This window comes from Silene latifolia, chromosome 9 (genome assembly GCF_048544455.1).
Source record: "Silene latifolia isolate original U9 population chromosome 9, ASM4854445v1, whole genome shotgun sequence".
NCBI lineage: Eukaryota > Viridiplantae > Streptophyta > Magnoliopsida > Caryophyllales > Caryophyllaceae > Silene > Silene latifolia.
The window spans coordinates 71,747,116-71,760,267 of NC_133534.1; the positions used below are offsets into that span (position 1 = coordinate 71,747,116).

At 37.7% G+C, this 13,152-nt stretch overlaps 1 non-coding gene across 1 annotated transcript; it reads left to right on the plus strand.

Annotated features, from left to right (window-relative positions):
- Window positions 1-9,642: 9,642 nt before the first annotated feature.
- On the plus strand, window positions 9,643-9,749 carry LOC141603121 (small nucleolar RNA R71). Its single transcript, XR_012525016.1, has one exon. It is a non-coding gene; the product is annotated as a small nucleolar RNA R71 (small nucleolar RNA).
- Window positions 9,750-13,152: the final 3,403 nt, after the last annotated feature.

Here is a 13,152-nt window from a genome sequence, read left to right on the forward strand (position 1 = left end):
CTCTTTAGTTTATCTCCCTTGAATGAGCGTAATTACTAATTAGCTTGTGTTTATGTTCTCATCTTTCTAGTGACATTGTAGCCGCAAATGTTGATTTAGGTAATCTGTATCCAAGGACACCATTTCTTATAGATTAAACCATCCAAACAGGGGTGTCTTTTTGTCTCATTTGAGAAATGTTGAACGGAGTAACAAAGGATATATTATCTGTGGTATTGGACTGAGGAAGCTCTAATATTTAGCTTCTATCCTCAAAATGTTTTCATTTTTTAGTACCACAACTATGTTCACTGAATGAGTAAAAGGTAAGTTAAGGACCTCAACTTTTAATTTTTTTCAAGTTAAGGACCTGAACTTACAAACTTTACCGTTAAGGACCTGGCATCGTAATCCATTACTACTGCCGTTAGTTTATATTGTTGACTGTTGTTTATTTTCAAACTAGTAAATGAATTCCGCAAGTCAACTTAAAAAGCAAAACCAATTATTAGTTTTCCAGATAAATTTTGCCAATGCTTCTTTCTTGTTCCTAGAGTTAAAATCCATTGCTTCCAATATTATTTCCTAAAATTTCCTATTCAAGAAGTTGTCAATTGAGTCGCAATTCTAAAATTTACTCACATTTTTGACATAAGAAGAGCAATTAAGATAGTACAATATGTTGCTTCATTTTTCTTTTCCAAAACTATCTTTGACGTTTTCCGAGACAAAAAAGGCAAACAAAGTATGAACTATCTTATATAGACGTACTTTTTTTTGCCTTTGGAAACATCATGATTGGAAAATTTGGGTTTATCCTTAGTTTTCTAGGATTGGTCATTATTTTTTCTATATAAGAGTAGGTTATTAAGGTTGTGTATGTCGGATTTTTCTTGGGTTTTAGGGTGTAAAGTTAAGGTTTTCTTCATGGCCGATGAAATATTGATGCCTAAATTAGCCATGGCCTGTTGTATTACAAGAGGTGATGATTGACTTCTGCTTGCTTGAGTGCAATTGAGAGAAATTAGCATAATTGATAAGAAGACGATGAAGAAAAAATTCAATCTCACTGTGCAAATACACAAATTCAATCTCACTATGCAATTTTTGTTTTCAATGGATACACATGCTGATATGCAGAAGTAATTAAATACTCTGTCAATTTGTCACATAAAACGTATGTGGTCGGTCCGCTTTTTGAGCTTAGATTTCGGTTACTTGTCGTTAGGAGCACCTAAACCAAAACAATATTTATAACTTCATAAACAACTCTACGATTAGTAAAGAGGCAAGTAAAGGTCGGATCTCAAGGGACGGGTATTGATGTAGGATTTTCGATTGCAAGTAGTGGTGTCTAGGGGTGTCACAATTTGGGTTGAGATAAGAAGATCACTAAACTAAATAACAATAAAAGTAAACAAGCAAGATGGCTAAAATGAGATGTAAAAAATTGATTAAAAGCACTAGGGTGTCATGGGTTGATAGGGGATTCATGGGAATTGATCATACAAACATATTCTCAAATTATAAGCAAGCAATTATTGTTGTGATAGGATCGAGTTGGTTTATATCTTACAATCCTAGGAAGGTTTGGGTCCCGGAGCCGAATCAATTAGATTGTACAACACCTACAAGTCAACTTAATCCTCCCCACTCAACTATATGCGTGGTCTAATGAGACTCGAGTTGGTTTATGTCTTACAAGTCTCATTGAAAAGGTAAGTGATGGGTAAAATATGCAAGGATTCATAGACTCGCATTTCATCAAACATAACATGTGCATAAGTTGAGATCACAACAAGCAAGCAAATAAATTATGAGATTATATTAAATTAAGCATGAATCATCCCCCATGTTGGTTTCCCCTAATTACCCATTAACCCTAGTTAAGGAAACTACTCACTCATTATCAAGTTTAACATGTTAACAAGGTTGTCAATCATATTAACAAAGCAAAACATGATGAATAAATGAAGATGATTAACAATAATTAAAAAGGGATTAAGAGAATTATACTTAATGATGATTCCAAAATAATAATGCAAAGAATAATAGAAGTACTTGATGATTGATGGAAGGTTGTCAATCTCCCAATAAACCCAAATAATCTTCAATTACCCAAAATAAAAGATGAACAAAAGAGAAATTAAGGAAATGGGATTTTTATTAATATTTGATTAGAAGTTGATTACAAGATTAAAGGGAGATTAGAATAATATAAACTACACTAAAGATTGATAAGAAGAACATGATAATCTAATTAGACTAATGGGGTATTTATAGTGGGGATTAGGTGCACAAATTAGGGTTACTAAGGGCTTAAATGATGGTTATGTCCTTGAGGATTCGCTTCTCTCAAGAAAAGATGCGGGTCTCCTTTTAGCTAGTCTTCCAAAAATATGCGCATCTTCAATGGAAGGAAGAAGAGGACGTGTCCCTCTGGAGTACAATCCGAGCGTCCAAGGGTCGGGACGGGCAGATTGGGGAGTTGCTGGACGGGCGTCCTGGTGGTTTGGACGAGCGTCTTGGGGAACTGCTGGACGGGCGTCCCGAGGGGTGGGACGAGCGGATCCTGGCTCAGCTTCATTTTCTTCTTTTCTTCTTCCAACAATCCTCCGGGATTTTGTCGGGGATGCAAGGATCTTCTTCATCATTGCCCATCTACTACATTATGTACAAAGGCCTTCTAGTCTTGTCTTCTCTTTGATGATTGGTCATTACATTCGATCAATTTAGCTCTATTTTGCCATGAAAATGCAAGGTTTGCACTCCTCTCCTATCAAGGAAACAAAACCTCAAAGAATATGCAAAACAAAGGACTAAAGATAGTAAATGACCCAAATATGCACTAAAAAGCATAGGATCGAGGCTAATTCAAGGACTAAATATGCTCAAATATTTATCACATCAAATATCTCCAAACCGAACCTTTGCTCGCCCCGAGTAAATAGGTGACAAAACTAGGACCCTTATTTAAACTATCCTACTAATATAGCCGATATGAGATAATTAGCGGGTCTCATCCGCCCCTTCAACTCACAACAAGACAACCATGAGGTAGGATGCCTTCTTGCAAGGCAAGGTGGGTCTTGCCAAAATGGCGACACATCCAAGCATTAACGCACACAAAATGAAGTAATGGATGCATCTACAAAAAGAATAGCCACTTTCCTCATCTAAGTGGCGGAAATTATCTAAAGGGGAAGCAATCTAAGGGTACATACTCCTTTATAGATATGGTTTCTTCAAACTACTAAGCCTAGAAGGATGCCAATAAATCACCTCCAAGTTGTGTCAAGCTAGGGTACCTTTGTCCTCAATCGTTAAATGTTTTTCTCAAGAATAGACTCCCTATGGTGTTAGAAACACTGGAGGATCGCGGAATTCTCCTTCTTGCCTAGACAAGAAGAAGGGTCGTCCCCTCTCTACCATGCACAAAAATGGATACGATGTATAAAGGGATCAATAGTAATTGAGTTTCAATTGGGAGTTTGCTTTTGTTGTTTGTTTTTCACCCCAATTTCCTGTGGCATATATCATTTGAGAACACTTTCTTTTTGCCATTTCTTTTGATTTTTGGCATTTCAATACTTGACAACTTTTCAACTTTTTACATTTTCTTTTGAACATTTTCAAAGTCACCCCAATTAGTAACGAGGGTGCCTTATTTTTGAAGCATAGAAGTTTTCATTTTTGTTACTCCTCTTTTCTTTTGATGCATTTGCAAACTTTTTGACTTTTCATTTCATTTTCTTGAACTCAAATTTTGAACGACTTTTGTGACCATTCCCTTTGATGACAAAATGTATGGTAGAACATGGATGAATGATGGTTGCATGGTTTCAAGGGTCACCTTGGAATAAACGGTAGCCAAGGAGTTATCACATCACAAGGTACTCTTGACTAGGCCTTAATCCATGGGTCAAAGGATACTAGCATGAAACATCTTAGGGTGTTTTACAAGTATTCTAACAAGCAAAGTCTTAAGAAGAAAAAGCATTTAATAGGGCCTTTATACTTTTGTCAAGCTTCCCAAATAGACGGTTTTACAAAATTTTTCCTAAATGCAACTAACATTTATACATCCTAATCCATATGCTTCTACCAACTAATATGCCAAATAATCTAAACGCAAGTCCTAAATTCACATTGTTTTTACCGCATCAATCAAAATAAAGCCACATAGTCATTAACATAAAGAGGGAAAGGAGATTGGAAAGATCATACCATGCTATCTTCTATATCCTCATGTCTCGGATGTGGCGTAGTCGATCAATGTGAAAAGGATGAACAAACACAATATATACAAAACAATATATACAAATCTATACTACCAAGGAAATGAACTTGTTTTTGGATTTTCAATTTTTCAATTTTTTGGATTTTTCAAAATTTTTGATTTTTTTGGATTTTGAATAAAAGTCAAGTTAGAATTTCCCATCCCCACACTAGTATGGACACTGTCCTCAATGGCCAATACGATAAGAAATTATGCAATGAATATGCATGATTTCTAAACTAAATGCAAACTATACTAAGCTACACTACATGATGCATGTGTTTTTTTGTTATGGCGGAGAGCATAATTTAAATTAGCTCCCAATGCATATGCATAGACTTCCCCAAACCAAAATAGACATTATTTCTAATGTCATGAATTTCGGGGGAGTTTATGCACATGGAATGCAATGCATGAAACTAAAGATTGTCATTTTGGATTTTACAAGTCAGGAACAAAAATAAAGAACACCTTAATGAAGCCAAGGTGTTAGTCCTCCAATGTTGCTAGGACTCCACAAAATAAATGATCAAGAAAAATAAAATTAAGAGAAATAGACAAACCATAAGGGAGGTGTAAGAATGTAGGAGCCTTCAAAGTTTGCTAATCCTCACCCATTGTATCATCATCATCATCATCATCATCATCTTCCTCTCTTGAGGCATCATCAACCTCCATAGATGTGGAATCATGTCCACTCTCACTTTCACTTGCTTGTTCTTCCTCACTTTCATCTTCCTCTTCTTGAGCTTCTTCTTCTTGAACCTCTTCTTCTTCTCCTTCTTCTTGGTCACCACCCTCTTCAACAACCATCTCCTCTCCACCCGGTCTACTACCACTAGGAATGTTAGGAAATAATACTTTCCTATCCGCCTCACTAGGCAAAGGACAAGACGGATCAAGAAGTCCTTGACTAGCTAGATGTAGGAGGGGCGGATATTGGGCCTTGTAAGCATCCATTCAATCATTGTAAGCTTGTTTGTGCATTTCCCTTATGAGTAGTGTCAAGTAATCATTTCCCACTTCGACATCCTTGGGTTTGAACTCTTGCTATTCAAATGGGTAAGGTGGGGTGATAATGGAGGAGGAGGGCTCGGCAATTTCGCCCCTTTGTTGTTGAATGATATACTCGGTCTCTTCGGAGAGTAGGAGAAGGTAATTTGATCGGTGAACATTCAATCGGCAAATTTTGGAAGGCAAGGTGAAGGATCTAGCTTCATTTGTTAACCACCCATATTTGTCGTCAAGAGTGTCGTGCTTGACCCACTTGAACTTGTGAATCATGGTGTCCATATCAACAAGATGACCTCCTTTAACCGGCACATAAGTGTTGTTTTTGTTGAAATCCCGGTTAAAATGCCTAGCCAAATGGGTAAATGGTCCTCCATTGACAATAAAGGCGGTGCCTTCTTTGCCACAATCGACATTAAGCCATCATTCAACCAAAAGTCTTAGAGCATTGTATGGCTTGGTAAATTCCCTCTCAATGTTCAATGCCGACTCAAGAAAAATACAATCAAGTTTGGTAAGATGGTTTGTGCTATTTCTAACTATCAAAGTATTCCCAATGACCTTATGTCATACTCTAATGCCTGGATGGTGGACTAAGAGAGCACGACAATCATGAAAGCGTACGAATTTCTTTCCGGAAATTGCCATCCAAAGAGGAGCGGGGTCATACTTGATAGGAGTCTTTGTATATTTCGGGTTATCATTAAGGCCTAATATCTTACCCAATTCGCCATAAGTTATGCGTCTATCAACATTTTCAAGACGAAACTCAATGTTGGTTCGAGTCTCCACCCTTGTGACTTTCAAAGAACTTAAAAATTCCAAGGTGAGGGAGGGGTATGTCAATTCTATCATTGTAAACAATTTACCCAATCCCATAGACTCAAAGAAGGTTTTGGTTTGTTCAAGAACACCCAATTTTGACAATGCATCTTCACAAATAAACTTAGTAGGCATGATGGTTTTCTTAGCAAAGAGAATGAATTTCTCCCTATGAGAGTCGAAAGTGAAAGTTACCTCCGGATAATTGGATAATTGTTCAATGACCGGAGTTGTTGATGTTGTAGCTTCCATAGGGGGACCTTGTTGTTGAACCTTCAACCTTGCCTCATGGACTACCAATGCCTTTGACAATTGTTTTGTTTGAAGAGCTAGTTGCCTTTTGGAAAGTGTCTTCTTTTGGGGTGCCTTGGTGCCTCCTTTAGTTCTTGTCATTCTCCTTTGCTTGATTACACCAATGAAAGGTTGAAATCTTCAATTTTTAGTGATACCCAAATCGATTTAGGATGAATGAATGTTGCTTTGAATCGACTGAAAGGTTGAAGATTTTGGTGTTTGAATCACTTGTTGTTGGAAAAGGAGTGATTGAGTTTTGTTGTGAGGAAGTTTGGATTTAATTTTGTTGAATTTGGTTGAGAAAATTTGATTTTGTTGATGGACAGGATGAGGGTTTTTGGGATTTTTTGGGTAGTGGGTAGTGTTTGTATGTTTGAAAAAATGAGAATGAATGGGAGAAAAGGGGTTTAAATCAACCGTTATATTTGAAAACGCAACAGAGGACGAGCGGACCAGGCATCGGGACAGGCGGATTCTTCAATGTTTGGCCCAGGAAAAGACGCCACAGGACGAGCGTCCTGCTTCTAAGACGAGCAGATTCTTCATGGAGGGACGAGCGTCTTTCTGGGTGGACGCTCGGATTCTCTTACAGAGAAAATCCCAGATTTTTGCTAATGAAAAGACGAGCTTCTTTTGTGAAGGACGGCCGTCCAGAACAAGACGAGCGGATTCTCAGCTGAGACGCTCGGATTCTCTTACAGACCAATTTTTTTTGTATTCTGCAGCTCTACCAGACGAGCGTCTGGTGACTTTGGACGCTCGGGTTCTCCAGGACGAGTGGATCCTCTGTTTGGCCGCTCGCATTCCTCTTTGACCACACGGATTCAGGTCCATCCGTGGGTATTTCGTAACCCGTGTCATTTTCATTCTTCAATTCTCGTGTTCTTCATTGTAGGGGCACTACAAAGGCATGAATAACCTAGGCAATTGCTATCCCCACACTAAGTTAAAGCACTAAACATCAATAAAATCATAAGTCCCTCCCTCATTTCTCTCAAAATGATGAATATCTTGATCAAGGCACAAAAATAAATCTAAAAATGACAAAAATACAATGTAATAATTGAAATACAAGTTAGGGAGTTAGAATATTTACAAATGGTGGTTTAGGGAGGACTCCACCAAACTCTCATCCAATGTGAGATGTCAATGGGGCATGTTCAAGGTGGTGTTGATGTTACTCAACGCCTTGAAGAAGTAGTCGAAAGCTTGCTCATTATCATGATAAAGGTCCTCAATATATTTTTGCACTTGTTGTTCCCCATGATGGTCTTGGTTCATAGCATTACCAATATAGAGATTGAATATCCCTTCCCAAAGACCGCAAACTTCATTTACTTGATCATTAAAAATTTCTTGAGTTGATAGAGACAACTCTCTTTCTTTCTTGGCTTGGCCAATGAGGCCATCTTCTTCACTTGTCATTAGTGAGCTTTTTTAAGCTCTCATTGTTGCTATTTCCTTGCTCTTTTGATGGAGCATCATCCACTTTCTTTTTCCACTTAAATTCCAACTTCTTCCTATCATCCTTCCGGCTATAGTGATCAACCATAAAACATGTCTCATGCAATCAGGGAGCTCTCATGGTCTTGTCAAGGTTGAAAGTGATGGTTTCATCTCCCACTTCAAGGGTGAGTTCTCCATGCTTCACATCGATCACCGCTCCCGCGGTGTGCAAGAAAGGTCTTCCTAAGATAATAGGAATGTTGGAGTCTTCTTCCATGTCAACAATAACAAAATCCACCAGGATGAAGAATTTTCCAATTCTCACGGGAACATCTTCCCATACCCCTAAAGGTGTCTTTGTTGATCGATCCGCCATTTGGAGCGTGATGTTGGTACATTTGAGTTCTCCCATTCCTAGCCTCTTGCTAACCGAATATGGCATGACACTAACACTTGTCCCAAGGTCACATAGAGCTTTGTTGATTTTAGTGTCACCAATAGTGCATGGAATGGAGAAGCTTCCCGGATCCTTGAGTTTTGGAGGTGAACTCCCTTGAAGGATGACACTACTCACCTTAGCGAAGGCAATAGTCTCAAGTTTCCGAAATGATTTCTTCTTTGTAAGGATGTCCTTCATGTACTTTGCATAGGCCGGAACGTGATTGATCAATTCCGTGAAAGGAATCGAGACTTCTAAATTCTTCACAATTTCCGTGAATTTTCCAAGTTGGTCATCAAACTTAGGCTTAGCTTGACGACTCGGGAATGGCAGTCTAATCACAATGGGCTCCTTCTCTTTGGCCTTTTCTTCACTTTTCTTTGAAACTTCTTGATTGGTGGGTTCTTCTTCCCTAGAGTTTTGCACAACTCTTTCCTTGTCACTAGCTTCTAAAACTTTATCCTCAACTTGCTTCTTTGGTCCTTCATATCTTGTACCACTCCTCAAGTGAATGACACTAACCGTTTCATGTCTTGGGGGATTACTTTGAGGTGGTAATTGCCCTTTTTGTTTTTGAGAGTTTGAAGATGCTAGTTGGGTCATTTGAGTTTCCAACATTTTCGTGTGAGCTAGGATGTTGTTGATGGTGATGTCTTTTGCTTGGCTATCTTTTTGCATTTGAGTGAAAAATTCTTGTTGATTCTTTTGTATTTGGTGGACCGCTTTTTGAACATCAAAACCTTGGTCATTTTGTTGATTGTATGGAGTTTGATTTTGATAACCTTGGTTTTGGTTGAAAAAGGGTCTTTGATTTTGGTTTCTCATGGGAGGTGGGGGGTATGTTGGTTGAGGGTTTTGAACATTTTGGCTTTTGTATGAGAGATTTGGTTGAAATTTGGTGTTTTTATTGTAATAGTTGGAATAAGGGGTACCACTTTTGTATGCTTGAAAAGCATTCACTTGCTCATTTGTTCCCCTACATTCACTTTGGTCATGTCCCAAAGTTCCACAATTCTCACATATCCCACTTGGGATTGATGAAGATGCCACCATGGCATTAACATGATGCTTTGGTGATTTTGAGGCTTCTTTAAGCTTAGCCATAGCCTTCTCAAACTTCAAGTTGATGGTATCAATATGAGCACTAAGTTGAGCACCCAATTGAGTAATAGAGTCCACTTCATGCTTTCCTCCTCTAGTAACCTTGCGAGGTCTACTATATTGCGAATTATGGACCGCCATTTCCTCAATCTTGGTCCAAGTTTGATTATCGTCAACTTCGGTGAACATACCATTTGATCCCATGTTGAGAATGTTTCTTGAGTCTTCATAAAGACCATTCCAAAATTGTTGTACCAAGAACCACTCGCTAAGTCCATGATGAGGTCATGAGCGACAAATTCCTTTGAATCGCTCCCAAGCTTCATACAAAGATTCTTCGTCCCTTTGCTTAAAACCCGTAATTTGAGCTCTTAGCATGTTAGTCTTTTCCGGAGGGTAAAATATTTTGTAGAAAGCTAGAGCCAACTTCTTCCAAGAGTCAATTCTAAGAGTAGCCTTATCAAGGCTCTTCAACCATTGTTTTGCGGTGCCAATTAGAGAAAAAGGAAATAAGACCCATCGAATTTGGTCTTGAGTCACTCCGGTTTGTGAAATTGCATCACAATAGTCACAAAAAGTTTCCATGTGGGAATGAGGGTCTTCACTAGGCACCCCCCCAAATTGGCTTCTTTCGACTAATTGGATAAATGCGGATTTTGCAATGAAATTTCCGGTTAAGTGTTGTGGTGTGGGAGTACCATTGGGTAGCTTCTCCTCGGTTGGTACGGAATCTGATGAAAACTTAGGCATTGTGGGTTGATTGTGTGATTGATTTTGTGTTGGGTTCTCCTCACCTTCTCTTCCAAAAGGGTTGATGAACTCAATAGTGTTTGGTTGAATATCTACAACCTCACCAATACCTCTCAAAGTATTTCTAGCAAGTCTTCTATTGGTTGTCAAAGTCCTTTCAATTTCGTGATCAATGGGTAACAAGTTACCTTGTGATCTTCTAGACATGCAAAATATCAAACAACTTGAAAACAATTAGAACAAATCTTGAGGAGTTTTACTTCCCCAAGGCAAAGAAAGACACAACTAATAAAAATCAAAGAAAATCAAATCAAGTTAACAATGTCCCTGGCATAGACGCCATTTTTGGTCGGTCAGCTTTTTGAGCTTAGATTTTGGTTACTTGTCGTTAGGAGCACCTAAACCAAAACAATATTTATAACTTCACAAAAATCTCTACTATTAGTAAAGAGGGAAGTAAAGGTCGGATCCCAAGGGACGGGTATTGATGTAGGATTTTCGATTGCAAGTAGTGGTGTCTAGGGGTGTCACAATTTGGGTTGAGATAAGAAGATCACTAAACTAAATAACAATACAAGTAAACAAGCAAGATGGCTAAAATGAGATGTAAACAATTGATTAAAAGCACTAGGGTGTCTTGGGTTCATAGGGGATTCATGGGAATTGATCATACAAACATATTCTCAAATTATAAGCAAGCAATTATTGTTGTGATAGGATCGAGTTGGTTTATATCTTACAATCCTAGGAAGGTTTCACTAGTAGAAAAACCCCCTACGGTGGCGGTTATAAATGACCTTTTGTGGCGGTTTTTAGAGATTTAGGGTGCGTCGTTTATCGCGGCGTCGTATAAACTTTACGGCGGTTGTAGGTGGTTGTACAACCGTCGTTACAGCTCTCCTATAGTGGCGGTTGTTATACAAAACCGCCATTATAGACTTATATAATACGACGGTTTTTAGACAAAAACCGCCACTGTAACTCATCTATAGTGGCGGTTATCGTAAGAAAACCGCCACCATAGATATTTCATTGATCACTTTGATAACTATAGTGGCGGTTTTTAACTTAAGAACCGCCACCATTGATTATCTATAGTGGCGGTTTTACTTAAGAACCGTCACTATAGCTCGTGACGTTTCTAATTTAGAACCGCCGCCATAGATAGGTATTTTTTTTTAAAAAAAAATTCCTACCTAAATTTCTGTAGCAACCTCCCATAAATTTGACAATCCAATATCAAAATGAACAAACAATACATTAATACATACACAAGAATGCAACCAACTATCCAAAAACTTTCATATCATTCAGCAGAACAATAATGTCCATGTTCAAAAATTTTACATCGAAGTGTATAAATAATCACATACACATCTTATTTAATAGACTAATCAACATTTAGTTATTCCCTAAACATTTGGTAGCCTACACCTCTTTAACATTCTTTATCTCGTCAATTGACACTCTTACTCTTAAATCTGCAATGACACAGTAAACAAATCCCATAGTGAGAAAATCAAACTAAGCATTATTAAATCAACGTCTAGCGTTACTAAAAATCAAACAATGAAAACAAGGGTACCTATATAAATATATATAAAGCAAAAATAGATAAAAAGCTCAAAATTTGAATTATAGCACCACATACCACATATATTTCATTTCAAAATAAAACGAAAAAATGAATTCCTTGTCTGTAGCAGCTTGGTTTCCAGCTTTCACTAGAACAGCAATGAACTCAACAATCTAGAAAAAAATGGACAAATTAGAACAATTAACCGAACAATGCTCACTTGTTAGAATTATATATTAAAAAGAGGAAAAAGAGTAATTCAAATCCATGTCAGGAAACAAGATCGTACATAGTAAAATTGAAAAGAATAATCCTAAGTTTGTCTCATGTGACAAAATCTATCCCCAAGTTTGATTCTTTCCAAAACAATCCAAAACTTTGGTTCATTTAATCTTATTTTACTGGAAAATGATCATCTTACACTATCGTAGATCCTTTGGGGATCCTCCAAGGCAAAATAGTGCACATGATTCAGATCATTCTTGGCAAATTCTTCCTACATAAAATGTAAAATAGAAACTTTATCAACTCATCATACCTGTGGATTCCAAAAGATTATTGTTCACTATATCAGAGGTATGCTGACTTGTGGATGCTATCCCGGTGCTCGCTCAGAATATTCTTGCTCTACACAATTTGCACTCTTGGGGGTTTTAACACAGGGAATTAAACTGGACCTGATGTTGTTATCACGGGAAAATCCTTTGCCTTCTTACGATTGTGATCAAATATTTTATTTACCGAGATGATTTGACACTCGTCATCTTCAGCTTGATTTGGCTGAACACCTTCAAGATGAAATCACAAAAATTGATCCCAGTTGCGAGAAGCAGAAAAAACACATACACAATTCCATTATGGCTAGTAACAGTACCTTCTAGCTCATCATCTACGAGTTTAAAGCTGGGCCTGCCAAGAAAAACAAAAGTCCATTTGTAATGGTCACTGCAAAGGTAACTACATATATCGGACATATGTAGTTTGAAATTCAGACAGAACTCTTAATTGTGTTACTTAATGACATGCTGACAGAAGTAAATTTATACGACGCTACATGGGTAACCATGACTGGATAACAGAGTAATGTTAAAAAGATTATTTCAGACACTAACCAAGTCTAGGTAGCATTACATTAACAGTCTCCGGATTTACTGCGATCGACGCCTCATACATATGCTGACCTCGTAGAGAATGCATTAACAAAGAGGAAGATGACGATCTGGGATCCAACAAAGATATACAGACAAACATCGAGTGTACTTGACCAGACTTGGTAGAGGAATCTTCCAAGTGTATAGGAGAAAATCCTTGACACAAAACTGCATCCAGAAAACAATCAACCATCAGTTATGAATTCATACTATCAAATCATAATGAAGGAAAAATAACTACAAAATAGAGATAATAAACCTGCGACTGCATACTTTAGCTGTAAGAGGTGATCCCATGTTTCGT